Below are 27,930 nucleotides of genomic sequence, written 5' to 3'. Positions count from 1 at the left end.
GATTTGTTCAACGTTTGCTGTTTTTCTTTACCGATTAAATGAATCATAGTAATGCGATAAAATATACAATGCCTGCCGCACTTTCAAAGTTACCCCGTTTTACAATACGAAATATGTCCTCCAGTTGTAGGAATTTTAAAACTTAATTCATACTTAGCATCACATCTCAATGAATGTGCTTCATAATTTTTCATTTTTCGTTGTTACGAAGAAGATTAATGGGAAAATCATGCCATGGCAAATACATTCCATTAGACGAATCAGCCAAGGGCTGAAAGTCTCTTAAATAAAGACAAATCAAAACATTCCATTGCTGGCTTCCTATGGTTGATTTCATTATCAACACCTCCCAAGCCCATAACAACGAAGGAACTCCCGGGGTTAGCCTTAAATAGATCAAAAATCCAACGCACATTATCTAATCATCTATAGCTTACCCTGTAGCGCGGTTCAGCAGCATCGTCAACCCGAGGATCGAGGCATCGAATCCAAATTTGGCCGAAATCAGCAAAAAAAAAATCAACAACAACGGCAGTTCCGACCATGCTCCGAGCCGCAAAAGTTTCACGGGAGAGTGAGAAAAAAAATAGAAGAGAATGGAAGCCGTAAAATGGGCAGGGGAAAATATTTGTTTTTATTTTTGACAATGTGGGGGATAGGAGGGATAAGCATTTAATCAGCCATATATCGGGCCAAAACCTGCATTTAATTAGCACTTATGGCGCATATACGGCAGACTAGCATTTAATGACCTGCTGTAAAGGCGCATATAGTGAGCTTGAGCTTGAGCTTGAGCTTGATTGACCGCCCGTGGATGCTACTCCAGTATCGCCAGACCAGCTACACTCACACAAGGACCAAATGAGATAACTGTTGGGGACTAGCAGGCATCTTCAGTGTGTGTGTGTGTGCTGTAAAGGCGCATATAGTGCCGAATTAATGCCATTTTAACTGCTTATTGGTTACCATGGTAATTTCAAATTTATTTGGATTAAACTGGAAACCAAAATGTGATGTTTGAATCAAATTATTTAACTTTCTCTTTTAATTCGGAATTAAGTGGAATCGATTAAATAGTTTGTTAAAGGGTGGTCATCGCTCTTACCCATTACTATTCGTGTTTATCAGATGACCAACATCTCCGTCTGTGGGATTAACAACACTTACTCGCATTAAACCGAAACTCCTAAACCGCAATCCCTAAGCAATAGTACAAATATTCCGGAAACTATGTTATCATAATACCCACCGCAACAGACTCGATATCACTTCCTCCCCGATGATGGCATCTGACCAAGCGTTCTAGCAGATACCAGCACCACCATCAGAAAACCTTCCGAGCATACGTGAAGCTTTTCATTTCGTGAGCATACAAAGCAAAACTTTGTCCTACGGGAAAAGTGCTGTGATTTGCTGTTCTCTATTCTCGACGGCTACGAACAAAGCCGGACAGTGCCGGACAAACACAAACGGGCGACGAACGGACATTATCGCGCCTTTCGCAGCAACAACGGACCCGTCACTTGGAATAAAGAGATCCGGATATTCGACGGCAAACGCAAAAATTATCTCCCAGGCGTGTGTGTACATATGGGGATTCTGGAAATTCTCTGACGAACAGTGAATTGCTAGGCAAACACACAACACGTTGTCGTCATCGTCGCCGTCGCCATCGTCAACGGTGCTAGATGTCTCGTCGCGGCGCCACCAACAACGAGCTTTTCCATATATGTTGGGCTGCTCCCTTCCGCGCCGGATGTGTGTTGGTTTAGGGAAATATCAAACAGGAATGTTTATCCAACAAATGTGGCCGGTGTCGATTACAGTTTGCTTATGTTGGCGGGATAAAGCGCTGGGATTTTTTTTGTGGGATTTGGGCGGAGAGTAAAGCCTTGGTTACGAAAGTTGCTGTTGTGGGGTAGTAAAATGAGACATTTAAGCACAATATAGGAGTATTTTTTGAGCTAATATGTTTGCCACAGGAATATACACCGCGCAATATGGGAGGGTCATTCGTACTCGCATGAGGCACCAGGGAACTAATTGCTCGAAGAAGTCAAAGCTATATCAGTGCAAAAATCCGTTCCGGTAGGGTAACCTGGGGTAATACGCACCCCCGGGGCAAAACGCCCTCACGTTATTTCATTATATAAGTGAAGTTCCATTCGATGCAAGCAAACTAGACGTAAGACTGAGCCGGACAAGCCCAAGAATGCAAAAAATATTCGAATGAAAAGCGTGGAAAACGATGATTTTCCACATTTGGAAAGATTGTCTAATTTGAAGCGCACGCAGTTTAAGCAATTGCGCGCTGATTATATGGAATCAACCTATTAACTACCATCCGCATCCTACTCCTTCGACTTGCTGCCGTATATAGTAAGGTAAAGCCGCCTGGTACAGTAGACGTTCGATAACTGCAACAGGTTTACGTTTCACTTAGCGAACGAAAACTCGATAACTGCAACGCCTGACAGTGTCAACAAGCCGTCAATTGACGTAAAATGAACGAAAAATTCATTCGACTGTTCATTAGGGCTAACATAGCGCACCATTTTGACGTTTGGCGGTGCGATAACTGCAAATTTGTTGCACTTACCGGACTTGCAGTTAAAAAGCATTGCAGTTAAACCGTTTGCACCGACCGAACGTCTACTGTATTTCATGAGAATTCAAAGCGGAAAATGCCAGAGGTCGTATTGCCCCACCTCAAGGTGCGTTTTGCGCCCAACAGTTTTTCAGCACACAAAACGTAACACTTTTTTAAATTTTTAATTTGATTCGGTAAAATTGATATCACGCGGACCAAAAGTTGGCGTCTCTTAGTCAACTAAGTAAACTAACTTTCAAAACGCAAGACACCCATAAAATCATCTTAATCTTAGCTATAGGACCACGTTTGCTTAGGGGGTGCATATTACCCCGACTTCCTATATGGTTTCGCATTACCGTCAAATGGGGTAACTTGCAACACTTTTCGACTTTGAAGCAATATCATTGAAAATCTAAACATTTGAAACATCCTGTTAAGCATCGTGTACGCTAATTACCCCGAGTAGAATACTATGCAGCACTTGGTTTACCAAAATACGTTGCCACCTAATCAGGAGGTGCGAAATACATGATTGTTGCAAGTTTCCCCATCTGTGGGGTAACTTGCAACATAGGACATGAAGCTTAGTTAGCTATCATTAAACAGCACTAACATTCTAGTATTTAGTTGTATTGTAAATTTTTGATGTTATGCATGAAACATATCATGAAAAGATATACACTAACCAATTGACATATAATTTTTCATGAAAGGATTGATAGTTATTGCAAGCAAGAGTATATCGTTTAGCAACAGGTCTCACGTCCCTCAAACACAAAATATATATGATTCTCGTGACTTAGCACTCATTACAAAATGTCAATAATGATTATTGTCATTTCTTGAAAAGGTAGAGTGAGTCATCTTCAAGTAGCGTTCAGTTTGAAGTGGTGTTTGGCAATTTCAGCTAAATTAACATGATTGAAACACACCTATTCTACTTTGTAAATGTCAAACTCGCTAATTTGGGTATTAAACTGAAATAATTTACTCCATCTAGGTTCAGAATTGATGTTGGTGATTGCGTTACAGCGGTCATAAACAAAAAATGAACTTTTAAAATGATGAAACATGAATGAAACTTCAAAATGAATGAATGAAAATGAATGAATGAAAAATGAATGAAAAAATGAATTGTCATTTGAAATTGAACGCGTTACGTAATCAATAAATGATCCATTTCGGTTATTTCTGTCAAATATATCGTGAAATGAAGATAAATAATAGAAGGTTTCGCCAAATTCAACTGTTGCAAGTTACCCCATAGTGGTTGTCGAATATAATAATGATTTTTTGCATTACTTAGTCGATAAGTTTCTCAAACTTTTATCGTTCAGATAAGATTACTATGAGGTACCCTAACTGCAAGCAAGGTCATCAGACTTATCGTACTTACCATAAGGGAGAGGTCAAGCACGATTTTCATACTTGTTTTTGTGGCATAAAATGAGCAATCCGTTTTAACGGTGAAGCTGAACCATAAACAAAAAAACAAAGCCAATTTTTATACTAAATCGATCTTTGATACACATACTCACTATAACCGAAATAGTAGGGCGTCCTAGTTTTCATTATTATTAGAAAATGCTTCACATTTAGTGTATGTCATCGTGTTGCAAGTTACACCGCTGTTGCAAGTAACCCCGTTTGACGGTATGCGTTTTACACAGTGTATTCTGTGCATCCTCGCCTTTGGCGCACTCAAATCGATACCGATCTGGCTTTATTGTTGCTGTTCTTTTTTTGTACTGTGATTGTTAAGAGTTTAATCTTGCCTAGTTTGGGTAGTGGCTACGGTTAGGATAGCTCAGGTCAAACTTCAGCACAAAAGAACAGCAACGATCAATCTTTGTAGACTTATGCAAAATGGTACAGCCCAAGTGGCGTTAGTCCATCTAGGAAACCTTGTGAATCCGGTGTTTGCTACTTTCAGTAAAAATGAAATGGCAAACTCACGTTTCATGCCTCGAACATGTGTGCTTGTCAACAACGCAATCGTTACTACACTCATCTCTGAACTAACTACTAGAGATGTATGTGCTATCACAATCAATGTATCTGTTGGAAACCTCAACAGGAAATACGTTTATTGTTCGGTTTATTTACCGCATGATGAACCATCCCCTACGGATGCTTTCAAGCAAGTCATTGCATACTGCACTTCAAAAGGCCTTCCGCTAATTGTTGGCAGTGATGCTAATGCTCACCACATAATCTGGGGCAGCTCAGACATCAATTTGAGAGGCTCCAGTTTGATGGAATACTTAAGTAGTACAGATCTTGGATTACCAACCTTCATCAGATACCATGAAGGTTGGTAATCCAAGATCTGTAGAGAGGAAGTGTTAGACATAACGCTTTGCTCTAGCAGAATTAGTCACGAGCTGACCAATTGGCATGTGTCAGATGAAGAATCTCAATCTGACCATCGCTACATCTTGTTTGAACATGTGAATGTTACTTCGCAAACTTTGCGTTTCAGGAATCCCCGGTCAACCAACTGGGATCTCTTTACCGATTTGGTTGCAGCCAAATTTAATGGATACTCACCATCAATTGACACTCCAAGTGATTTAGATGATGCCGTTGATACTACAACGGCCTCAACATGGAATCTTTTGAAAAAGCTTGCCCACTGCGGTCTGTGAAGACCACAAGAGGAACCCCTTGGTGGAACTCTGATCTGGCGAAGCACAGGAAACAATGTAGAAAGAGTTGGAACAGACGACGTTCGGCTGGATCGGAGGCTTTCAGGTCGGCTCGCAAGGCCTACAGGAAAGCTCTCCGGTCTGCTGAACGATCCGGCTGGAAAAACCTTTGTACAAATGGTGATTTCGCTTCCTCTGATGAGGAAGTTTTGGAATGTTTATTCAGTATACACTTCCCCGGATGTGTGGATATTACATCTTCGGATGAACTTGATGTCTTTTCTTGTAGTTATGATTTTTTAGCTTCGGCTCGGAGTATCATATTCATAACTTTAGAATCGATTGAATGGGCATTTAATAGCTTTCCTCCTTTCAAATCTCCCGGGGCAGATTGGATTTATCCTATTTTGCTTCAGAAGGGATTTGATCATTTCAAACATGTTTTGAAACAACTACTTGTTTGCAGTTTTGCTACAGGGTATATTCCCAAATCCTGGCAGGATATTACTGTGAAGTTTATTCCGAAAGTGGGTCGCGCGTCGTATGAAGAAGCAAAGAGCTTCAGACCTATCAGTTTGACCTCTTTTCTTCTAAACTGCTTAGAACGCATTGTCGATCATCACATCCGTGATGTTTATCTGGCCAATGTGCCTCTTCATGTTAACCAACATGCTTACCAATCTGGAAAGTCCACTGTGACTCTTTTACACAAAGTTATTTACGATATCGAGAAGGCATTCGCTCAAAAGCAATCCTGCTTGGGTGTTTTCTTAGATATCGAGGGTGCCTTTGACAACGTGCCTTTCGATGCCATATTGGAAGCCGCACGGGGTCATGGTATATCTCCAATGATTTCCAATTGGATTCACCAAATGCTCAAAAACCGACATCTCTTCTCGACATTGCGTCAAGCAGCGATTAGGAAATTGAGTGTCTGTGGATGCCCCCAAGGGGGAGTCTTATCACCACTTTTGTGGAATCTCGTAGCAGATACGCTATTGAGGCAACTCAATATTAGCGGTTTTCCTACTTATTGTTTAGCCGACGACTACCTAACATTATTAGTCGGTATGTGCATCAGCACCCTTTTTGACCTGATGCAAAATGCTCTTCAGGTAGTTGAGGGTTGGTGTCGCCAATATGGCCTTTCGGTAAATCCGAGTAAAACATCTATTGTTCTTTTCACGGAAAAGCGAAACCGTAATGGTGTTCGAACTTTACGTCTTTTTGATTCTGAAATCAATGTGACTGAACAGGTAAAGTACGTTGGAGTCATTCTTGATTCCAAGCTTTCCTGGACACCTCATGTTGAGTTCAGAATCAAGAAAGCTTGTATGGCCTTCGGGCAATGCCGGCGAACCTTTGGTACAACTTGGGGTCTTAAACCCAAATATATTAAATGGATTTACACAACTGTTGTTCGTCCAATATTGGCTTATGGATGTCTTGTGTGGTGGCAAAAGGGAGAAGTGAGAACGGCCCAATCAAAATTAGGCCATCTCCAAAGGATGTGCTTAATGGCGATGTCTGGAGCGTTCTCTTCAACTCCCACGGCAGCGCTCGAAGTGCTCTTTGACGTAGCCCCACTACACATTCATCTCAAACAAGAAGCACTTTCATGCACTTACCGTCTATGGGTACTCGGTTTACTAGAGGAAACTCCTGTGAACCGCAGTTCAACACACACCTCGTTGTTTCCACTTTTGGTGAATTGGGACAGAGTTGTCCTTGCTCCAAGTGATCTTACAATTGCTTGTAATTTTCCATATAGGACATTTTCCACGAAATTCCCATCCCGGGAAGAGTGGACATCTGGTTATCTAGAGAGAAGTATTTCAGATGGCATCGTATGTTACACTGATGGCTCCCTTCTCGAAGGTCGAGCAGGTGCTGTTGTTTATTCTCGTGAGCTGAAATCTTTGCTCTTATGTGCGGAGTGCAATCAGCACTTCAGCAGCACGTAATGTGCAAAGTCATAGACTTCTGTTCAGATAGCCTGCTTCAACCAGCTCTAGGTCAAAATTTGTTGACGCTTGTTGAACTCAAATCGATGATCTGAATTCAGCAAATGCTGAAATGGCTGATGAGTTAGATCGCTCTGAAGCATCACGTGACTTCATTGGTCCTGAGCAAGCTATTCCGATATCGAAGTGTTGGGTTAAGCTTCATATTGACACCTGGACTGTCACTCAGCCCAATCAATAATATTGGAATAGTTTGGTGTCATGTCAAATTGTAGTGTACTGATCCATCTCCAGGAGTGGCGAAATATCTAACTATCCAAGCAGAATTGCAGTATGCTGGGCAATGCATTGCCTGGTCACTACCGACTCAGCTATCACATTGCGAATATTCAGCATGCTGATTAATTTGTATGTGATAGCTGTGATATGTACCTGTACAGTGTTTGCGCAACTTCGTTACCGAGTACTCGGTAAATACTTTTCAAATAAAACTGACTTCAGAAACCTGCATCTCCAGGATGTTCCGTTGTTCTCGATTCGCTGTGGTAAAGAGCTATGGGCTCTCTTAACGCTTTATGCGTTATTACAGTGCCCTTTTCAGGCTGCAGTTTGAACCCATTGTTGTACGCTAATGCGTGAATGACGATCCTATTCCCTTACCTGTCCTTTTCCCTGTCCCATCCTTTTTTCCTTTCCTTCTCCATCAGGCGAATTATGAATAGGCACGTGTTCATCGCGATGACACAAATTTCCCATATGGAGGAGAACGTGCCACTGGAGTCGACCTACTGATACCTAGCCCCAACAAACCATATGTAAGTAAATTTGTAAAAAAAAAACTAAATGTAGTATATTGTTGGTTTAATATATTCTACATCAAAATGGAATTTGATACATATAAGAAAAGGGAATCACATCGCCCTCATGCCTATCGAGCACAAAAAGTGGCGTACGCGCCATTTAAAATGTCGATATTTTTTTGGTATATTATATATAATATCTGGTGTAAAAAAACACTGTGGTATTAGAATGCAAGATCTAGTCGTAATCTATCATCTATGGAAAGAAACTTAGAGGATGAGCTAGAGTTTTATGCATAATAACCAAAAAATGGGCCAAAACTATCAATGTCGCTTACGTCACATTGCAGAATTACGGCAGTACGGTGTACGATAAGCGCAAGAGGAAAACTAGCATTTCGTCCCTTCATAAAAAGTAACATTTTTCAAATCTTCTGCATCCCTAGGAAGCCAAAACGCCAGCTTCTTCAGGATAGGTACTAACTTACTAGCTCGAAACCTTTCCGTTTCGCTTTTCCGTGATTTAAAAGTTGACATATTTAATGATGCTTCAAATTATATTCCACTCTTTTTTTTTTCACTTCTGCTCTCTATGATGGTAGTAGTAGGTTCCTACGTGATGGTGTCAAAGTGGCGATTACCGGCGTGACGTCTCGGTATAGAAAGTTGAAGTTAAAAAAAAAGTTTGTTCCGGAAAGATCGTGCTTGCGATGATGGAGACAGCCTGACACATAGAGTTTTGCAGTTTAAACAGATCTTTGACTAGTAGATTGAGCCTCGTGTTTCATTTTTAAAGTTTGTTATGCTAAGAGCTACTAGTAACAGTTTTATTTAAATTGAAAAAGTTTAACAATCTCTTTTCGAATTCAATTGTTCGTATATGAATCGAGGAATGCTGCTAAAACAACATGAACATGAAACAAAGCCTACAACGTGGGAATTAAACTTGAACGATTGATTGAATGGGTCCTAGAAGATGAAACTGAAGCAAAGAAAATTGTGGTTGCGTTGAACACGATCCAAAATCCGGAAAGAAAAAACATGAATTGTTTTGAAACATGAGCTGTAAAGGTGCTGGCACCTAGTTATTCACATTGCTTTCAGTTTTTTTATTTATATTTATTCCAATTACACAGAGTGAAATTCTACACCCTTCGGATAAAAATGACGGAAATTACGCCTACAAAGTTCGATTTAATCATATCCCTTTGTGCTTAGAAGTTGCGTTCTATTCATATAATTATAACCGTTGTTGTCCGCTCGAACTACCAGCCGGAACATCGCAAAAAAAAGCACCAATGAAAATTACCATGGAATCCGCTTTTATCCAGCCAATTTACGGCGTCCAACGCGGATTTCCTCTTTGTGCAAACCATATCGGCAACCATACGCATCAGAAACATGTGGCACAGCTTTGCGAGAGAGAAAAAAAGACAAAAAAAAGAAAGGATAATACAATAATCTCACCATGCAGTGGATCAGTTTACCCGTATTACCGACACATTTTTTTCTGTTAATTGAATTCATTTCCTATTGAAATGAGCGCAATCAACAGTACACGAGCAGTGACACGAGCACTGAGCAGCCACATAATAGCTGGACGTATCGTTGAATCCCTCGAATGGTGTTTCTGCGTTCGTTGAAAACAGTTAATTAATAGTTCTTCAAAATATGGAGAAAAAACTAGCATATTAAGTGAAATGCGTTAAAAGTTAAATATGTTATATATGTGAATTTAAAGACAGACTTGTTAGAATCCCAAAATGACCGCCACAATGGCCGACTTTGGCACCTATTCACGATTTTGAAAGCACAAATCTCTTCGTAAACAAAATCAGCGCACCTGAGCTTCTCATTTTGAGCTTATTACAAGTGAGCAAGAACAGAATAATAAAATGTACTGTTGTTTGAAGCTTGCTTCTTGAGATTTGTGCGTTTAAAGTTTTGATGTACTGTTTAAGCGGGATTTTAAGACGTTTATCCTTAAAGCACCTAACATTTTTATCGTTTGTCACGGAAGCAAATTGCCAGATTGCAGTAAAGATATGGGAGGATGAAGAATTGCTCATCAGCTGGTTAAATGGCCTCATATGTCAAATCTACAGCAAAGGTCCTATGTACAGCAAATGATACTCAGGCCTCAGACTAATCGGAAAGGTTAGCAGTTAAGTGATTATTAAAAGAGATATCGATACAGTTCTGAAGTGAATCATGTAAAATATTGAATTTGATTACTCTTATCATTTCAACAATACGTGTCTCTGGACAGTTTTAACCACCATGATCCAGATTCAGAGATAGATTTGTCACCGAAGTTACTAATGATGGTTATTAGAGCATTGGGACACTTGACAAAAAATCTCTATCAGTATCCAGTTTCTCCATTTTTTTTGCTCCATTGTTCGTTTCATCTGATCCGAAAAATATCCCATTTTCAACTGCGTCACGTAGGAGAGCAACTGTACACCTGCAGAACTCTTCACCATTGTATGATGTTTTAAAGAAATCCCCTTTGAAAAAAAAAATGTTTTCCCTCCACTATAAAGTGCGGACGCATGAATGGAATTAACAATGCCACGACTGGTTCTTTTTATATCAATCTGAAACCCATTGTTATACTGATGATAATCCTTCCGAGTGAAGCAACCGGGCCATTAATGCTACCCTTGATGGACAAAAGTTCACCTGGGAATATCTCTACTGTTATGTACTATGGCTGCAAGAAGATCGTGGAATCTTATCAAACTGATTTCACTCAGCGTCAGCAGCAAAACTGAAAAGAACGCGGTGCTATTTCAGATTCTATGACATTTCCCGGAAAATCATTTTCCGGAAAGACATTTTCCGGAAAACATTTCCCGGAATGACCCATTTCTCGGAAACCCATTTTCCGGAATGCCCCATTTCCCGGAAACCCATTTTCCGGAATGGAACATTTCCCGGAAAACTGTTATCGCTATTCCAGACTCATTAAATTTCAACCTTTTTATGAAATGCACAATAATTGAGTCATTTTGGTTGGTATTCATTGAAGAATTTGGGCAGGGCTTTCAGCGTTATTTCCAAATCTTCGAGAAAACATTAAAAAATATTAGAAGTAATGATGCCGACAGTTTTATTACTACAGCTTGAATGAACAGCCATTGTTTAATGAAGGAACATTTTCAATGACAATTAAGGCAGTACTAATTCCAAAAGATAACATTCGAAAAAATAGCCTAAACACAAACGTAACGAATAATATCTAATAAAATGATAGCGGTTGCATTTTGCGCATAGTTTGTAACCAGTATACTCGTGGTTAAAAGTTTCCATACTATTTGCGAGCTCTATAGGTGCGCTGCAGATAAGTCAATATTAGCTCAAAAAATGAAAAAGTCGGCTTGTCTTTCGACAACACCTATGAAACCTACACATCAGACGCGAACAAAAAAGAAAAATTAAAAAGTTTGCAATGAAAAAAAAAAGAGAGACGAAATGTCAAGTTTAAAAAATGGGGAAGTCAGAACTTGAATGACTATTTGAAAAAAGAGTATACTGTATTAAATTTATCTGTAGCACTCACTTTATGCACTCTTATTGTTTCTCTCATATATTTTTTGCCTTTTTGATACTAAGCCTTTAAAACTGTAAATAACAAGCGGTCAACTTCAACTTTTTGCCTAACGACTCATTTGGTTTAAGGGCGATTTGCACAAATACACTTGAGATAAGGTACACCGGGGCAAGTTGAAACAGGTGGGGCAAGATGAAACACGAAGTATTGAAATAGATTTTAATACAATTTGGAAAATTGTCCTTCGCTAAAACATTGTTTGAATCAAAAACTATGTGTTATGGCGATCAAACTGTTTATCATCATTAGAAAACATCATGTTAACCCGCTGTTTCATCTTACCCCACCCGTTTCAACTTGCCCCGGTGTACCTTATAGCTGTCAGTAAAGGCCCTTCAAACAACACCTGAGGTAATGGTGTGGCTTATTAGAACGAAAATACATTTGCCCACATTATTACTAAGCCAAATGGTCGTTAGGCTAGATTGAAACGAAAGCGATCGAAAAACAGGCCTCGAAAGAACAGCCTATTGCTAGAAGAAGGGATAATCTCAAAAGGTGCAATTAACAGTTTGGCAGTTAAACAACTCTGTAACAGTCTAACTTGAAAGAACAACACGTTTCTAAGAGAATGAAAAAATATCAGATAGAGTTATTAGTTTGGCCGTCAATCAAATACGCAACATTGTAACTAGAAAGAACAGATTAAATAAAGAAGGGCAAATCTCCTATATAGAAAGCAGCAAGTGCCAATAAAACACATGTTGGTTATCATTTGTTTTATGGCACTTGCTGTTTTCTATATAGGATATTTGCCCTTAATTATTTAATAGGCTCTTCTTTCTATTTACAAAGTTGAGTATTTGATTGGCGGCCAAACTATCAACTCTATCTGATATTTTTCCTTCTCTTGAAAATGTGTTGTTCTTTCAGATCGAAAGAACAACCCATTTTTAAAGAAGGAAAAACACCAGATGGAATTCATAAATAATTGGACGCGGATCAATTCTGTAACGTTACATCCTTAGAAAGAACAGCCTGTAAATCTCCTATGCAGTTAGCAGTTCAACTATATAAATGCACCTAGAACAGCCTTTGACGTAAAGGAAGAACAATTTGTTATTGAAAAGCCAGTCAAAATATAATCATTCGGCTCAACGATGCTGGCTTTACTTTGTTAAGTGAACTGAAACGAGAATCTGAGTTCCATTCATTTATTAAGTTCTACAATCTGGAAAAAAATGAGAATATAGTTTTAAGGCTCGATTTTCTGGACATTGATCGTCAACTGATAAAATTAGTCGTAATAAAGAAACAAAAAACCAGATCATGTTTAAAGATTCTAAAATATCTTCTGAGTCTCAGATTTTCCTAGAATTGCCTTTCCGGGAAATGGGCATTCCGGGAAATGGAGCGTTCCGGAAAATGGTTTTCCGGGAAATGGGTTATTCCGGAAAATGTCTTTCCGGGAAATGGGGTATCCGGGAAATGATTTCCGGGAAATGTCTTTCCGGGAAATAGTATAGAACCGCTATTTCAACATACAAATGCTCAAAAGTTTATGAAAAGAACAAAACGGGTAAGTGGGATTAGCTGCAAATATTGATAGCCGTCTCTTGAAGTTCAACGTAGGTACATAACATTCAAATGCAAAAATGGTGAATTAGCAAAGAAAGTTTTAATTTATCAATTTTTTAAGTGTTAAAGTAACACTAAGCTGAATGCTTAAAAAATAATCTGCTAATACATGTTGTTTCTTACTTAATTGTAATTAATCACATAAAAAGTCGTCTATTGCTGGCTAAAATTATCAAAGCCTTCATTAAAAGGCATCACGATCTTTTTTCCGTCACACTACCAAATTATGCTGTCGACGGCCTACAATCCTGGTCAGTGAATTATAGCATAATTTATCACCTACAATCCTCGTCGCAGTCGCAGCTCACGCGCTCGACATCGGTCTTTCACTCTTGCCTGCAAATAAACAACTCAATTAACCATGTACATAGCTTTACCCGGTGGACTGTTCTTTTTTCCTATCTATCTTCGACCGGTTCTATAATCCCAGAGCCACGTTTCCCCACCACCACCACCGTGTAATGGAAATGAAAAACAGATGTAATGTGATTAAAATAAATAATGAGACACACCTTACCATTTAACCGGAACCTCTCGACGACCGGTTGTGGCACCGCAGTCAGCCAGTTTACCGTCGCACCGGTCCCGTCTTCAGGCTGGCTGTACTTCGTCGCATTCCGTCAAATATACTATATTAACAATATAGGTCACTTCCGGTTTTCACATACAACGACTTGGAGACGCCGTTTACGAATGATTACAGCACCACCTGCTGTCAGAAAAAGTCAATAATTGTATTTTGATCAATTTTTGTTTACCGTGCAAGTTGACATTTCTGAAAAAAAGATGTTAGGGGTGTCAAAGTTTTTTGTTCCAAAATAATCGAATAATAAATAATCGATTTACAATATACACAAACAAAATAATATTGCGCATTTAGATCACCACTGGACTGCGCGCTCGGTCTTTATTAGTGCGAAAACGTTAATAAAAGTGCGCGATTGCATCAAATCCAGATGTCCTCCAGGAGTGTCTTCAGAGATTGATTTGATTTTTTTTTTCTTAAATTTCTCCAGAGGTTCCAACGAGGAACCCCCAGGAGTTTCTACTGAAATTACTCCTGCAATTTCTTCTGATGTTCCTTCAAGAATTAATTCCAGGAATCCTCAAGAATTCTCTTCTAGGATTCGTCAAGAAGTTCCTTATAGGAATTCTTCAAAGGAGTTTCTTGGAGTTTCTTTTGGATTCCTGCAGAAGCTCAGCTCCTTCAACAATTCCCTCAGGAGTTTTTTTTTTTTTTAACGAATACCTCCCGGAATTCCTTCTGGAATTCCTCCAAAATTTTGCAAGAACGACCAGGAGTTGTTTCAAGGATTTATCCAAAAGTTCCTTCAAAGATTCCTCCATCTGGGAATTTCAACCGAGATTTCTACCAGTATTCCTCCAAAAAATCCTTCTGGAATTCACTCCGTCCTTTAAGGATTTCCACCGAGTCTTCTGGGATTTTTCAAGGAATTTCTTTTGAAATTTCGGAGAAATTCCAAAGTGACTTTGTAAATCACCAGTTTCTCCTTAAATGAGAATACAACAACACAGTTACCCAAAGTTTTGCTCAAACAGCATCAAATTACGCAAGCAGTCAAACCCTTGCTTTTTTGTTACCATTATTGTAGTTACCATTTTATTGCAGTAACGGAGAATTTACTTTCTCATTATACAAATCATTATACTACAAATCTAGTACTTCACTGATTGCATTTTATTTATGGAGATATGTAATCCCAGATAAAAAATGTTCGAGGATGGAGGAGGAACGCTGGAACGCTTTTCTTGAGCAATTCCGAAAGGAGTTCTCAAAATAATTGCAGAATAATTTCTAGGAGGAATCCCCCAATTGCTTCAGAAGGAATCTTGGAGAAAAAAATCCAGGGTGCAAATCTTAAAGGGATCCCACAAGGAAACTCTTGTGTAATTTCCGGAGAAAATACCGTTCATCGCTCGCTAACGGAAAGTTCGATTTGGGTCGTCTGTGTTTTAGTCTGTTATGTAGGTTATGTACGTTTATCGATTCAAATTTACTTCTCATCTGCAACTTCGCATGTCGCAACTTCGATTTGGTGCTGCGACGATAATATACGCCAGAAATTGTTCAAGAAGAGAGAATAAAATTTGTTCTAATCTGAGTAGTTGAAAAAAAAAATCGATTAATGTTTAATCGATTATTTCAGAAGAAATGGGCATCCCCACCATGCAATGACAGTTCGACAGAATAAACGTCATTCGTATAGCGCATGCATTTTGTTTGTAGTAGTACCTCTTCTGACGCTTGGTGGCGCCACATTCACTTAAAAGGTGTCGCCAAAAAATCGTAAGAGTGACCTATATTGTTAATATAGTATATTTGATTCCGTCGACAACACGGTCGGTGGCGTCCAGTATAAGTCTATAAATCTTCAGATTTCCAACATAATCACGTTTTCCGAGGAATTTATCATTCAGCTTCGCAGTTTCTCGCGCCCCCAACAGGATCAGCAGCTCCTGTGTGACAACGGGATATCTTGATGGAAAAAGTGGTCAAAATTTATGAAAATTCCAAAAGACTTTTCTTTGTTATAGGTACGTGTTCTTAAAAGGGAAGGTGACATCTCATAAGATGCAGCAAAAGTGCTTTGTGTACAAGAGTGGAGGCGATATACGTGTATTGGCTGGACAAAAACAACGCTTTGAGACTTAAAGCGATATCTTCGCGATTTACAGAGAGAACAATTGCGATTTAATGTAGCATCTCATACGATTTCATAATATTCGCACAAAAAAAAACAATTCCTGCATTGGAGAGACTCTTGTAAGAATTTCCGTAAGAACTTTCGAAAGAAATCCCGATTAAACTTTCCGATGAATCACTTGAGGAATTTTTCCCAGGGAAATGCCTGAGAGAAATTGCTGTGTAACATCTGAAAAAATCCTAGTGGCATTTGTGGAAAGATTTTTGGAACAATCCCCGATGACACTTCTTAAAGAATTTTGGAGGAACTTGTGGAAGAAATCCCGAAACAATTCCTGAAAAAAATCCTGAATAAATTTTTTAAACAGTTCCCGAAGGAACTTTAAAAAATTCAGAGGAATTTCCATATACAATTTTTGGAGGAAGTGTCGAAAAAAATTCTTGCGGGAACTCTCAAAAAATTTCTCCTGGAAAGAATTCCTAATGTATCTTCCCCAACATTTCGTACAGGAATTATCGGAAGAGTTCAAGGATCAAGAAGATCAATCCTCAAGGGTCTTGTTGGCAGAGCCGTAGCGTGTGGTTGGCCAGATTGGCCCCCACCAAGGGCGCTTGCCTCAGAAGGGCGCTGAAAAGGCCTAAGGCTAGAAGGAAACATGATAATTCTATTGATTTCATGAAGACTATCAAGATATCACCATTTACAATATCTAAGACTGATCATGTGATTTTAACATTCTTTCATATTCTCAACAATTCAGATTTTTCAAGATTATTTTCAATATTTACCCCGGTATTACCTGGGAATTAAACTATTTTATTTTGAGACTCTAGTATAGTTTTTTAACAAGCAAAGCAAAATCAATATGCTTTCGCTGCTCTATCAGTCCATACAATTTTTATTTCCAACTGATATTTTTTGAGCTTGAACGTTTGTAAATCTAGCAGAAGAATTTCGATTTTTCAAAACAAATTATCAGGTATTTCTTCGGAAACTCTTTCATAAAATCTTTCAAAAACTTTTTCAGAAATTCTTCTGGGGATTTGGTCGATAAACCATCTAAGAATTCCTCAAGAAATTACACAAGTTTACAAAATAAAACGAAAGTCGTGAACTTTTATCAACGACCAAAATTTTTGAAGCACAATTTAGTGCTGATTTCGAAACCGACCTTCAAAAAATTTTAAGTAGAACAGTTTTTGAGTTTTAGCTCAATATCGAGTTTTGCATCTTTTCAAAATATGTAATTTACTAAAATTCAAATATATTGCGTTTTGTTCAACCAATTTTAAATCTTTTTCCATAAGATAAAAGCTGAATACAATACCATTCACTCATCTGAATACAGGTTTTGCGTCCGATTGATGAAAATTCAAGATATTGGCGAGTTTTGGGGACAATCTTCTAAAATTTTAGCAAAATTTCCAAATTTTTTTGAAGAAATGTATTTTTTTTTTTCATTAAGAAAAAAATAACTTAAAAATTCTTTCTCGACGTTCATTTGACCTATCATATGTAGGCGAGTTACAGTAAAAATTTCAGCTCAATCAGAGCATTGATTACGGAGAATGAGATGTTGGAAGTGAGCGACTTTGCTTAAAAATAGAGCAAAAATCGATTTCAAATCATCAGCCTTGTATGGAAAGTCGAAAAAATTTCCGCTCTACTGTAATTTTTTTCTTTCACGTTTCCGAACTTAGGGCATGATTATATACCAAAAATGGTCATCAGCTTACCGAGTTCAAAAATGCTGTAAACTAGTGTTATCACAGAAACTCCTTCAGAAATTCTTAAAGAAAATCAAATCGAAAATTCTGCTGAAGATTTCTTTCGAAGTTTCTCGAAGGATTTCCAGGGAGGCTTCCAGGAAGTGGTGTAGGGATTCATGAAAAAAAAAACAGTCATAGTATTCCTCCCGGTATATCTCCAAGAATTTCCAAAAATGTTTCAGATAAAATTTGAAATTTTCTTGAAGGATTCCTCTAGAGAAGTTGATATGTACTTCTATTTCACAATACTTATAATTCACATTTTTTGTGGGCTACTCCGGTGAAAATCTTCAATGAATATCTTAGGAAATTTTCCAGAGTATCCTTCCCAATTTCTCATAGAGATTTCTGCGAAAATATCTTCAAATGGGTTACTTGGAAACCCTTTCAAAGATTTCTTCAGTGATTCCTCCATGGGTTCCTAAATAAATTCCAGCAGAGATTCCTTTAGAAATCCATCATAAATGCCGTTGAGAATTTCTTCAGCAATATAGATATTTTTTGAATTATTATAGATTGTTTTGGTAATTCGACCAAATTTTCTATAAGAAGCTTTTCTATTGATTACTTTGGAAAGAAAAAATCTCTCACATCGCTTAGAAAATTCTACTGATACCTACCGAAATTGCTGCTAGAATTTGTCATAAGTTTTCTCATTAATTTCACCAGGAAAGTATAAATATGGAATTCTTTCAGAAATTTCTCCAGGCATCCAGGAAGAAAATCTGCCATTGATTTCATCAAAAATTTATGCAAAGACTTCTTTTGTAAGCTTTCCATGAATTCCTTCAAATGTTTTCTTCATAAAATCTTTATGGAATTTTGTTTTAGAAAAGCTTCCAGAGATTCCTTGAGAAACTTTTTCATGGATTTCTTTAATGTTGTTGTGGGGTGCCAATTGGGCGCCATGGGACCACGCTACGGCTCTGCTTGTTGGGTTCTTGTTGAAAAATTTGTGGAGCAACTTACAAGAAAAATTCCGAGGGAATTTTGAAAAACCAATTGGGTGAATTTTCCAGTTCAACTTCACAGAAAATTTTTGATAAGTTTTCTTGCAAAACATCTGAAAGAACTCAGATAAACTTCCAGAAGATTTCACTCAAGATTTCCAGGAGGAATTTTTGAAAAAAAAGAATAATCACGGAGTTTTTTCATAAGACTTCCTGAAGGATTTTCAGTAGCAATTCCTGGAGCTACTAAAAAATCTCGAGGGAATTGAAAAGATGCGGATAACTCTTTGAGGAACATTCTGGAGATTTTTTGGGAACTTTTAGAAGACTTACCGGTGGATTGAGATTTCCCGGAAAACTTCCAGAACAATTCCCTGTGAAGCACTTGAAAAAAAATCCAAAGAAACTTTTGTAGATCTGCTGGTAGAATTGTTGCACGAAGTATCGGATAAATTTCCGTAAGAACTTTCAAAAGGATTTCGTGAGTATTCGCGGAGAAACTACGGTAAGATTTCCCGGAAAGCTTGCTAGAATTTCCAGTAGTACTTCTGGTACAATTCCCGGAGGAACTACTAGAATAATTTTCGAAGAAACTTTTAAAAAATTCTCGGAGCAACTTCTCACGTTGCAATTTCTGGAAGAATTCCTGAAGTAACTCTCCAGTAGGTAAATTCTCGGTGATAATTCGAGAAATAAGTCCTTGGCAACTTCCAATAGAATTTCCAGAGAAACTTTCGGAAGTTAGCAGAGTTTCCACTGAAAATTTATAATTTCAGTAATTCATGGTTAAACATCTGGAAGAAATCTTGGTCTTTCGAAACTTCTTTCAAAAAGATTACCGAAGCAACTCGCTAAAAAAAATATACGAAAAAGATTGATGAAGAGTCCAAGGAAGAGCTTCTGGAAAAAAATAGAGGCGTTTTAAGGAGTTACGGGGGTTTCAGAGGCGTTTTATGGGATTTCAGGAGTTCCATGATGTTTTAGGTGGGCTTTCAGGGGCATTTCAATGCGTTTCAAAGCATTTCGAGGAGTTACATGCCGTTTCAAAGAGGGTTCCGAGGCGTTTTGGGGAATTCTGAGGATACATCCTGTGTTCATGGGGGCTTTTAGGGGCGTTTCAGGGACATTTCAGAGAGGTTTCAGAGACGTTTAAGAAGGTTTCTAGGAGTTTCAAGGGGTTACAAGACGGCTTTAGAGGCGTTTCAGGGGATTTTTGGGGCTTCATGGGGTTTCCTACTGTTAAAAACAAGAAAAATCGTTGTTTTCAGTTTATTATACGTATTTTTAATATTCGATAAATGTTGTTTGTTGTCATAGCTATAAATCATTAGAAATTTTAGGTTTTAATTAACTGTGTACAGTCTATGGATTTTAAACTGAGTGATATAATAGTGGGTGATAGGAAGTGTATTATATACCCCTCGATCTGATCTAGACAAGTTTGAGAATCGTTAATTATCTTGTCGGAATCGTGTGGATGAGCATTTCCGGTATTAACACTATATAAAGGATTGTAACCCATTGTACGTTCTCTTTCCCGAATCGGTCGTCTAATAAAGAAGTAGTAAGTAAACCCCGTAGTTTAGATTTGTCAGTGGGTTTCTTAAAAAAAATCCGTTTTCTAGTCACGGAGATGAATACAGTTTGAAGAAATGGTTACTTCACGAAATAAATAAAGTGTGAATGAAGGTTTCTCAAGTGGATATTGATTTTTATTTCTATTCACTATCGTAGATGATACGTGATCGCTTGCGGTTCGGAGCCGCATCTCGCTTTAACGGAGGTGCCTCACGATCGTCGTCACCCTGCACTGTCTTAGGGCTTCTCTCACCTGTGTTGGTATTGTAAGGCGCATTTAGTGATTGTGAAAGTGTCCTACAATTTCTCAAAGTGCTTTCGACCTCCTCTTAGTTCGATGCTGGTGGTTCGATACTCAGTTGACACCACAGAGCAATCCCATAGTAGCGATGATTTGATTGAGTCGGCATGTGACAGAGCTGGAACATCCTTGGTAGCATCTACCGTCGAAAATCATCTAAAACCTCTTGAAATGCTCCCTAAATCCCTCATAAAACCCCCTCGGACCCCATGTAACGCACCTAAAACCCTCTGAAACCCCGGAAAACGCCAATGTGACGCCTTTTTAACGTTTCGGAAACCCGCCGAAAATGCTCTGAAGCTTCTTGAAATGCTCCCGAAATCCCCCTAAAAGCCCCTCGAACTCCATGTAACATACCTGAATCCCGCCGAAACCACCCAACACGGCCCTGTAGCGCCTTTGTAACCTCTCTGAAACCCTTTGAAAATCCTCTAAAACCTCTTGAAATGCCCCCGAAATGCCCCTAAAACCCTCTCGGACCCCATGTAACGCACCATAATCCCTCCAAAACCCACCAAAACGCCTTTGAAACCCGCCGAAAATCCTCTAAAGCTTCCTCAACTGCTTCGGAAATCGCCCTTATACCACCCCTCCCCTCGGACGACAATGTGTAACGTCTCGGACACCCACCGATAACCCTTGAAACGCATCAGAAACCTCCCCAAAACGTCCTGTATCTTGAAACGGCCTGAAACGGAGCGCTCCGATAAGCCCACCTGAAAAATTCTGAAATCTTTTGAAACTCCCTGAAACCTCCTATAACGCCTCTGAAACATCATTTAAACGTTCTGTAACCCCTTTAAACGCCCCTAAAGCACCCTCTAAAACATCCTGAAGCCACCACAAGCACCTGAAACCTCCTGAAACATTTTGTAACCTCTTCAACGCCACTGAAACGACCTCTGAAAAACAACTTCCGTGACTTGACTTTTTTCACGAGGTTTTTATAAATAACTTGGTTTTTGGAGCAGGCCGTTAGGCCGAATGCCGTTAGGCCGAATGCCATTAGGCCAAATGCCGTTAGGCCGAATGCCGTTAGACCGAAAGGGTCGTTAGGCCGAATGGGTCGTTAGGCCGAATAGTCGACAAGAACACCTGGTAGTGAGCTACTCTCAAACTAATCATCATATAAGGGGAGTTATGGAGTCAATTAAAGAAATTTTGATTTTCCACGAAACAAAAATTACAAAAATGCTCAAACTATACCCCGTCTAAAGGCGGGGTTAGATATTAGAGGGTTAACCATTCAAAGTCACCCAAAAATTTCAAAATCGAAGACCATTTCCCTCAAACTTTAAACAATTTCTTACCATCCACCTGCCCTAGCAAATTGTTCAACCTAATAACCCATTTGGCCTAGTGACCTGTTCGACCTAACGACCCATTCGGCCTAACGACCTTGTCGTCCTAACGGCATTCGGCCTAACGACACTCGGCCTAACGGTTTTCGGCCTAACGAGGTAGAACCGCAAAACTGCGTGAGGGATCCACGTAAACCATCCAGCTCATTAGAATCTTGCAGGGGATTGCGAAAAGGTGACGGACCCTCATGTCTACTCTTCATCATCCCGGGTCACGATTTTCACGAAATCCGATCAATTTGTACACTTTGCGTATGACCATTTCCAGTGGCCTGAAATGCAAAGCAGCGAAGGTCGGACTGGTGGCAAATGGGTAAAAATAAAGTACATTCTGGTAGGCGGGACCGAACACTACCGGATCTGTTTAGGTAGTAATGTCGCGATAGACGGTGATACCTTCGAGTTGGTGGATAAATTCGTCTACCTCGGATCCTCGCTGACGGCTGACAAAAATGCGAGTCATGAAATCTAAAAGCGCATCACCAATAGAAGTCGAAACTACTACGGGCTCCAAAAAAAGTGGCGCTCTAAAAAGATTCACCCCTCATCAAGTGCTTCATGTACAAAACGCTATTAAGACCGGTGGTTCTCTACGGACACGAGACATGGACCATGCTCGAAGAGGACCTGGAAACACTCGGAGTTTTCAAGCGACGTGTGCTAAGGACGATCTTTGGCGGTGCGCCAGGAAAACGATCTGTAACGGAGAAGGATGAACCACGAGCTTGCTACACTTTACAGCGAACCCAGCATTCTGAAGGTGGCCAAAGCCGGAAGGATACGATGGGTAGTGTATATTACAAGAGTGTCGGAGGACAACCCTGCAAAGTTGGTGTTCGCTTCCGTTCCGGTTGCCACAACAAAAAAGGTATGGAACGTAGAGAGCACGATGGCCGAACCCGGTGAAGCGTGATCACCTATGATTGTGGCGTACTATTGTTAGTTATGTTCTATCTGAAATGTGATGTTGCATTTCTCATTCGTTGATAGACTTATTGCGGCGCTCATAATAAATCCACATTGGGCGGCGGCGATATGGCCGCGAGGAGATACCCGCGATACAGACGCAATGTCAAAATCGAACAAATACTGTCACCCACCCAGCAGCATCGCAGCAGCCTTCAGGCCGTTTATGTCAAAACAAAAGCGAACACAATGGCAACTCAGGTGGCCAGAAATCGTAATAATATTTATCGCGACATTGATTCACTTATATGCATACGCATCACCTCATCGGCTTTGTGTTTAATAACCGGGATGTTATTTAGTGATGCTGCAGGGGGATACGGCTTCATCTTTTTCATTTCCACATTGCGTCTCTATCGCGTGCATCTCCTCGCGGCCATATCGCCGCAGCCTCATGTGGATTTGATATAAGCGCCGCATGTAGAATTTCTGACCATCAGGTCGCTCATAGTGGTGCGGTTATATTTTTGCAACTTGATGGAAAAGAAGAAGACTAACGCGTTTTGCGGATTTATCTTGCAAGGCACAATACAAGCAAATCTTCGAAGAGGAAAAATAAATACTCACACGTCAGATTGCATGGAATTTAGCAGCTGATCGAACCAACCGAGAGAGTGCGTTCAATGTTGTTTTTGTTAGCGGTGGCAAACTCAATCTATGGGAAAAGTGGTGTGACAATATTGTGGTGGGACATAATTTTTCGCGTGTGAGTCTACTACGGGGCAAAATCCGCAATATTTAGCAAATAAGTGTATGTGATATAATTGTAGAAAGTAGCTTGTAGACATGTGTCTTCAGTGGTGGTTAAAACTAGAATACATTTATTTCTGACAATCCTTAAATCTTTAATATTCATGGCATACTACGACTTCACTTTTGTTCAGTCTTTCAACACTCCTCCTGAAGTCATAGTGATTCCCATGCAACTTCGGTTTCTGCAATGGCTTAGTCCGTCTGCTATCTGCTCATCCGTACTCACGTAGGCCAGGTTGACAACTCCACGATCGAGGGCTTCTCTGATGTAGTGATGTCGAATGTCGATATGTTTTGTGTAGGGATTGTACCCGCCATTCTTCGCTATCGCTATGCAGCTTTGGTTGTCGCAGTTTATCTGGATTGCCTGCGTCTCTCCAAACAAACTTGAGATACCGCGCCACCAGGATACTTCTTGTACGGCGGCCGATACCGCCATGTACTCCGCTTCACACGTCGAAAGTGCAACTGTTGGTTGCTTTTTGCAGGACCACGATATCGCTCTTCCTGAAGCAAGGAAGACGTATCCGCTTGTGGATTTACGCTGCTCTGGATCCGATCCCCAGTCAGCATCGCAGTACCCGACGACCTCCAGATTGGCGTCTCGCTTGTAGTGCAACTTCTGCTTTGATGATCCCCAAAGGTATCGGAGAACGTGTCTCACGGCTATCCAGTGCTTCGGACCAGGGTTTTGGTTGAACCTGCTGAGGACGTTGACCGCGAACAGAATGTCCGGCCGGGTGCACTGGGCCAGATACATGAGGCATCCAACTGCCTCCTGATAAGGAACGTCCTTCATCGCGGCGACCTCTTCGTCGGTCTTTGGCGACATTTTTGTTGAAAGCTTCTCACTGACGTTCATCGGAATCTTGACGGGCTTGCATTCGCTCATGTTGAACCGCTTCAATACGGTCTCGACGTACACCTACTGGTCCAGGGTGATATTGTCGTTCGTCTTTTCGATCCGAATCCCAACGCAATGCTTCGCTGTTCCGAGATCCTTCATCCGGAAAGTGTTGCTGAGATGCTTCTTCAGCTTATTCTTCATGGCTTCATCGTTGCTCATGATGATCAGATCGTCCACGTAGGTAGCCACAATGATAATCTTTCCTCCCCGGTTCCTCACGTACACGTAGGGAAGTCAGTCCGAACTTCTTCAGAGCAGCGTCAAGCTTCTGATTCCAGACTCGACTTGATTGCTTGAGTCCGTACAGAGCTTTATTTAGTTTGCAGACCAGCGTTTTGTTGCGACCATCGACGAAGCATGGTGGTTGCTCCATATAAATTTCCTCGTCCAACTCGCCCTGCAGGAACGCCGTCACAGCGTCCATTTGGTCCACAGCAAGATTATTTTTTTCGGCTAGGGCAAATAGGTACCTCAGCGAACTGCATCGGACGACAGGGGCGTAGGTCTCGTCATAGCCCAACTAACAATCACTCATTTTACAAGCACCTTTACGACGAATTGATTCAGCATGATGCTGAATAACATTTGGATAATTTTCAGGCACAACCTTTGTTCGGGCTTTGTTCACACAAATTTGGAGAAACTGTAAAGCATAGTGTTGTGTACCAACTGAAAAGTTTGTTGATAAATCGTTCTACAAATATATAGTAAAACTGTTATTCAGCTTTAGCAAAAATGATTAAAAACAAAAAAATGCAAAATTTTTCATTCCACGAGAGTGTATGATTGGAACTTAATGCTGTGAACAAATATTGTGAAATAATAACTACACATAAATTTACCTAAATCCAGATTCGAACTCGAGACCCGTCGATTGCCAGCCGCATGCCTTCTTATCTGCGCCATCCTAGAGATGATGAATTGCAGCGCTCAAATCAAAACATAAACTTCCCGTGGTTTAATAATGATCAGACTCTGACTCCTATACAGCAGTGGTGAATTAGCACAACATTATGGTTAACGACTGAACAACAGATTAATTCAGCTGTTGTTCGGTAAAAAACACGTGTTTTTCATCATGTACTCTGAGTCGAAGTATGATGAAACGAAAGCGCTTATTTGACTTGTGAAAAACATATTATTCAGATACATGTCATAATTTTTACATGAACTTAACAAGAAGCAGAAAAAAGTCTTGTTAAACTATGTTGTAAAGGAATTACTACGAGTCGAATAAAAATCTTATTAAACGCTTGAAAAGTGTTTTAAATTATCATTATTGATACCAATACGAAAAGTTGAACATTGGCTACTTTTTCAATTGAAAAAGCATTTGTACAGTAATATGTACAGCACAATTTTAGTTCAGCTATAATTACTATTATAAAGCAACAATTCAGCATGCATGCTTGTTTGCGGCTGGCGATTGTTAGTTGGGAGTCTACCCCCTTTCGCTGAGAGTAGCCTTTTACTACCAGTCGCGCCTTGTGACGTTGCACTCGTCCATCTGTATCTAGCTTTGTTTTGTAGACCCACTTACACTTTATGGGTTTCCGTCCCTTCGGCAGCTCGGTGAGAGTCCAGATATTGTTGTCTACCAGTGCCTGGAATTCTTCCTGCATCGCACGCTTCCAGCACTCGCTGTCATCTCGTCGGAAATCCTCTTGGTGTGACCGGGGGTCCTCCGAATAACGATAACCCAGCTCGGTAGTCATCGCAACGCACCCATGGTTTGGCGCATCGTCATCGGTGAAGCCTTCGAAATCGCTCGCATCGTCCTCAGAAATGGCTATCTGTGAAGTTTTCAAACCAGGAATACCAGCACTTTGAATGGAAAAATCTTTAAACTTGCCTGGCAATACGTGCTCCCGTCCACTGCGCCTCAACACTTTTGACCGAGGTGGTCCTGAAGTTTGTCGTGGAGGGAGCACAAGGTCAGTCAATGTTGCTGTAGATGTATCGCTCTCGTCAGTTGAATCTTCAGAATCGTCCTCGCCGTCATCATCGGAACCAGTATTGCTTGAGGCATTTGGCTCGGGCTGAGTAGGTACAGGTTGAAGTGACATCTCCGCAAAGTCTTGAACGTCCAGTCGAATCAGCGAGGAAGGCTTGTCCCGCTGCACCGATCCCAGTCCGCTAGCTTCAGCAGCTGCCTCGTCCAAGAATATTACTTTCTTAAGGAATTGACTGTTGATCTTATGTTTTGAGGTTATGGCTTTCAGTCTTGGAAGAAAAACTCAAAAACGGATTGTTGAGTCTTCATCCGACGTTTCGGTCACTATATTGTGCCTTTCTCAAGGATTTAACTATGCTCCGTTCTTTCGTAACATAGGCCCAAAGCATAGGCCAAATTTGTCCCAGACGAACGTATCGTCTGCCTCCTGTGGCGGTGGTTCGGTAGAGGGAAATTCCGTAAACGATCCGGGTCGCAGAACTACGATCAAAGACTTTGCTACGATGCAGTTGCCTGTTTGGCGCCACTTTTACTCTGCCATGCTAGTGCAGCTTTCCAGGGTCAAACGAAGCAATTTGTGCAGTAGTCCTACTTGCCTGGCAAATCCTTTGTCTTCGAGTACTTGCTCCAAACGATCCCGGGCTTATCTGACCGATTCCGCATCCTCGATGTGAACGTAGATCGATGGATCCAGCAACAAGATGATTTTCAGCTTCGCACGAAGATCCTTCTGTTCTTCCACAGCCTCGAATGTGCCATCGTCCTTCTTTTTCGGTTTCACTGCGTCCCAAAGTCCTTCCAGCTGCAGATATGTCTTCGCTGCGAACTTCCACGATGACCAATTCACCCTTCCGGTCAATCTTTCGAGAGCAGGGAAACCGCTAGGTTGAGTTCCGGAACTTGAAGTCATCTTGAATCGTGTCTTGAATATTTCTTCTAGCTTGCTAGCAACAGGCCCATAACCTGTAGAAAGTAGCTTGTAGACGTGTGTCTTCAGTGGTGGTTAAAACTAGAATACATTTATTTCTGACAATCCTTAAATCTATAATATTCATGGCATACTACGACTTCACTTTTGTTCAGTCTTCCAACAATAATAATTAAAACAGTGATTTTAGGATTTCACTTCAAAATCACTATTTGACTACTAGACTAATAGACCATAGTGATGCACGGTCGTTCGTTCTGTTCCAATTAATACCAACAACTTGGACTACTCACGCACGCACATACCATCAGGCTCCCCGGTGGACTGTTTTGCTCGGTTGGATGATAGATAAAAATTCGCACACCTGAATCAAGCTGTCGGGCAGGTTGACAGGAAGATTTTTTTTCTGTCTTCTTTCCGATGATATGCTCAACCAATCTTCTAGCACATTTGAAACAACGCTCACGTAGTCGGACTACTAAATACCCACACGTGCGAAAGGGATCCTTGTGGGATGGGTTGTGGTGCTGCGATGCGAGGGCGATGATGCTGATCGTGCTGTATTAGCTGATTTTCATTTTGCGTGGTTGCTAATTCA

Source organism: Aedes albopictus, chromosome 3 (assembly GCF_035046485.1).
Source record: "Aedes albopictus strain Foshan chromosome 3, AalbF5, whole genome shotgun sequence".
Lineage (NCBI taxonomy): Eukaryota > Metazoa > Arthropoda > Insecta > Diptera > Culicidae > Aedes > Aedes albopictus.
This window is presented reverse-complemented; position numbering follows the sequence as displayed.